Source organism: Odocoileus virginianus, unplaced genomic scaffold (genome assembly GCF_023699985.2).
Source record: "Odocoileus virginianus isolate 20LAN1187 ecotype Illinois unplaced genomic scaffold, Ovbor_1.2 Unplaced_Scaffold_11, whole genome shotgun sequence".
NCBI classification, from domain to species: domain Eukaryota; kingdom Metazoa; phylum Chordata; class Mammalia; order Artiodactyla; family Cervidae; genus Odocoileus; species Odocoileus virginianus.
The window spans coordinates 1,279,631-1,284,135 of record NW_027224273.1 but is presented as its reverse complement, the minus strand read 5'-3'; positions in this window follow the sequence as shown (position 1 = coordinate 1,284,135).

Genomic DNA, 4,505 nt, shown 5'->3' with positions numbered 1-4,505 from the left:
GTACAGCGAGAATGAAACGTCTAGTGACAGTCGTGTGTGTGTGTGTGTGTGTGTGGTGTGTGTGTGCGCACGCACACACATTCATGCTCGTGTGTCCCTTAGCTTAGGCCAAGTTTTGAATAAATATGCTTATTTCTATCTGTTCTGGATACTTGGCGGGGGGGTGGGGATGGGGGGCTTACCAGGCCTCTACACCTTTTTTCTCTACTCAGAAAATAAATGTAGAAGGAAAATTATCTTGAATTTTGCTTCCTCTCTCAGCCCTCCCCAAAGATGGTGAAGATGAAGATTGATGAGATGAAAGAGGGACCCTGGGAGTTCTCTTTTGAAAAGTCTGACATCCCTTCCCACATGGAAATGACCTGTCTGTTCAGCTGGCATTTGTTCTAGATGTAGTATTAATAATATAAATGTTGTTTGGCTGGAGACCTAAGCCCCACTGTCCAACTAGTTGTAATTTTGATTAAGCTGACACCTTGTTCTATTTTTATGATTCTTATACCTTACTTTTCTACTTGATTCCAAGCTAATAGAAGAAAAAGGAATGTAAATATTTGAGATTTCTAAATCTTATTATTTGACAAAAATATGTCTTCTCTTTTCTTTGTATCCCTTATATTAAAAATTTCTGATTGAGGTCTGGGTATAAATCATTAAGAAAACAATGCAAAATAAAACAAAAAACAGCTTAATATCACTGATCTTTTATATAATTTTATCTTTATTTTATTTCCACTGTGATTTGAATTATTTCCTTCCTCAACTTTGTGCTTTGTTTGCTTTTTAAAAATGTTTTTAGGTAGTAGGTAGGGTTGTTTCTTTGAGATTTTTCTCATTTCTCTATGTAGGCTTGTATCACTATAAACTTCCCTCTTAAAACTGCTTTTATTATGTCTCAAAGATTTTGGAGAGTTGTGTGTTAGTTTTTGCTTTTGTTTGTCTTGAGAACATTTTATAATTTCCTCTTTGATTTTTTTATTGACCCATTATTTTTTTAATATCATGTTGTTTACTCTTCATGTGTTTGAGTTCTTTCCATTTTTCTCCCTATAATTGCTTTCTAGTTTGTAAATTTATGGTAGGAAAAGGTACTTGACATGATTTCTATCCTGCTAAATTTACTTAGACTTCTTTTGTGGACAAGCATGTGATATATTCTAGAGGACATCATATGTGCACTTGAAAAGGTCATGTATTCTAGATATAGAGAAAAAAAAATGTATGATCATCAAGGGAGGAAAGGGGGATTGGGATGAATTGGGAGATTGGAATATATATATTGCTATGTTTAAAATAGAAAGCTAACTTCCTGTATAGCACAGGGCACTTTACTCAATACTCTGTGGTGACAAAGAGAAGACACATGTACTGCTGATTCATTTTATTGTACAGCAGAAACTAACAAAACAGCAGCTAAACTCCAATTAAGAGAAAAGTATATTCTTCTGTTTTGTTCTATTCGGCTCAGTTCAGTCGCTCAGTCACGTCCGACTCTCTGCTACCCCGTGACTCGTGGCACGCCAGGCCTCCCTGTTCATCACCAACTCCCAAAGTCCATCCAAACCCGTGTCCATTGAGTTGCTGATGCCATCCAGCTATCTCATCCTCTGCCGTCCCCTTCTCCTCCTGCCCCCAATCCCTCCCAGCATCAGAGTCTTTTCCAATGAGTCAACTCTTCGCATGAGGTGGCCAAAGTACTGGAGTTTCAGCTTCAGCATCAGTCCTTCCTAATGAACACCAAGGACTGATCTCCTTTAGGATGGACTGGTTGGATCTCCTTGTAGTCCAAGGGACTCTCAAGAGTCTTCTCCAACACCACAGTTCAAAAGCAACAATTCTTCGGCACTCAGTTTTCTTTATAGCCCAACTCTCACATCCATACATGACCACTGGAAAAACCATAGCCTTGACTAGATGGACCTTTGTTGACAAAGTAATGCCTCTGCTTTTTAATATGTTGTCTAGGTTGGTCATTACTTTCCTTCCAGGGAGTAAGCGTCTTTTAATTTCATGGATGCAATCACCATTTGCAGTGATTTTGGAGCCCAAAAAATAAAGTCAGCCACTGTTTCCACTGTTTCCCCATCTATTTGCCATGAAGTGATGGGACAAGATGCCATGATCTTAGTTTTCTGAATGCTGAGCTTTAAGCCAACTTTTTCACTCTCCTCTTTCACTTTTATCATGAGTCTCTTTAGTTCCTCTTCACTTTCTGCCATAAGGGTGGTTGTCATCTGCCTATCTGAGGTTATTGATATTTCGCCCAGCAATCATGATTCCAGCGTGTGCTTCCTCCAGCCCAGTGTTTCTCATGATGTACTCTGCATAGAAGTTAAATAAGCAGGGTGACCATAGACAGCTTTGATGTACTCCTTTTCCTATTTGGAACCAGTCTGTTGTTCCATGTTCAGTTCTTCCCCCCACCCACCCGCATGGGATTCTTTCTTTCTTTCTTTCTTTATTTATTTCCATTTATTTTTATTAGTTGAAGGCTAATTACTTTACAATATTGTAGTGATTTTTGCCTTACATTGACATGAATCAGCCATGGATTTATGTGTTCCCCATCCTGAACCCCCCTCCAACTTCCCTCCCCATCCCATCCCTCTGGGTCATCCCAGTGCACCAGTCCTGAGCACTTGTCTCATGCATCCAACCTGGACTGGTGATCTGTTTCACACTTGATAATGTACATGTATTGATGCTGTCCTCTCAGATCATCCCACCCTTGCCTTCACCAATAGAGTCCACAACTCTGATCTATACATCTATGTCTCTTTTTCTGTCTTGCATACAGGGTTATCATTATCATCTTTCTAAATTCCATATATATATATGTGTTAGTATACTGTATTGGTGTTTATCTTTCTGGCTTACTTCACTCCGTATAATGGGCTCCAGGTTTATCCATCTCATTAGAACTGATTCAAATTAATTCTTTTTAATGGCTGAGTAATATTCCATGGTGTATATGTACCACAGCTTTCTTATCCATTGGTCTGCTGATGGGCATCTAGGTTGCTTCCATGTTCTGGCTATTATAAACTGCTGCGATGAACATTGGGGTACACCTGTCTCTTTCAGATCTGCTTTCCTCAGTGTGTATGCCCAGGAGTGAGATTGCTGGGTCATATGGCAGTTCTATTTCCAGTTTTTAAAGGAATCTCCACACTGTTCTCCATAGTGGCTGTACTAGTTCCATGTCCAGTTCTAACTGCTTCTTTCCTGACTTGCATCCAGGTTTCTCAAGAGGCAAGTCAGGTGGTCTGGTATTCCCATCTCTTTCAGAATTTTCCACAGTTTGTGGTGATCCACACAGTCAAAGGCTTTGGCATAGTCAATAAAGCAGAAATAGATGTTTTTCTGGAACTCTCTTGCTTTTTCAATGATCCAGCAGATGTTGGCAATTTGATCTCTTGCTCCTTTGCCTTTGTTCTATAGATACCTATTAAGTCCAGCCAGTCAAATGTAGCACCTAAGGCCACTGTTTCCTTATAGATTTTCTTTCTGAATGATCTGTCAAGTGATATAATTGGAGGGTTGAAGTGCCCTACTAATATCGTATGATTGTCAATTTCTCCCTTTGTGTCTGTTAGTATTTCCTTTATATATCTAGGTGCTGTTATCTTAGGTCAATTTATCTTTACAAGTGTTGCATCCTCTTTTTGTAGCAATCTTTTTATCATGATATCAATATCATGCCCTTCTTTTTCTTTTGTTATACACTTTGTTTTAAAGTCTTTTCTGTTATGATTATTGCTATCCACACTGTCTTTTCATTTCTACTTGCCTGAAATATCTTTTTCCATCCTTTCATTTCTGACCCCTGTTGCTGTTGCAGCTGTCTGACCCTGTGTGACCCCATAGACGGCAGCCCACCTGACTCCTCTGTCCCTCGGATTCTCCAGGCAAGAACGCGGGAGTGGGTTGCTATTTCCTTCTCCATCTGACCTGTGTATTTAACTCTAAAGTGAGTCTCTTGTAGGCAGCATGAAGCGAAGTGAAGTGAAGTCTCTCAGTCGTGTCGGACTCTTTGCGACCCCATGGACTGTAGCCCACCAAGCTCCTCCGTCCATGGATTTTCCAGGCAAGAGTACTGGAGTGGGTTGCCATTTCCTTCTCCAGAGGATCTTCCTCACCTGGGGATCAAACCCAGGTCTCCCGCATTGTGGGCAGATACTTTACCGTCTGAGCCACCAGGGAGTCAGTACCCGAGAACAAACCCTAGGCCTTGACAGAGCTCAGTTCACATTATGCAAACGGTGAAAAACTCGTGTGTACAAAAGTTAATATACAAATCAACTGAAAACAGTGGACTTTATTAGAGACAGCATAGACGTGTCTTTTTTTTTTTAAATCCAACCAATGACCCTATGTCTTTCAATTAAAGCATTTGTTCAATTGACAATTAATTACTGAGATGTATACACTTATTGCCATTTTATTACTTGCTTTGCATTTGTTTTCATGGTTCTTTTCTTCTTTTTGTTTCTTCCTTTGTAGTT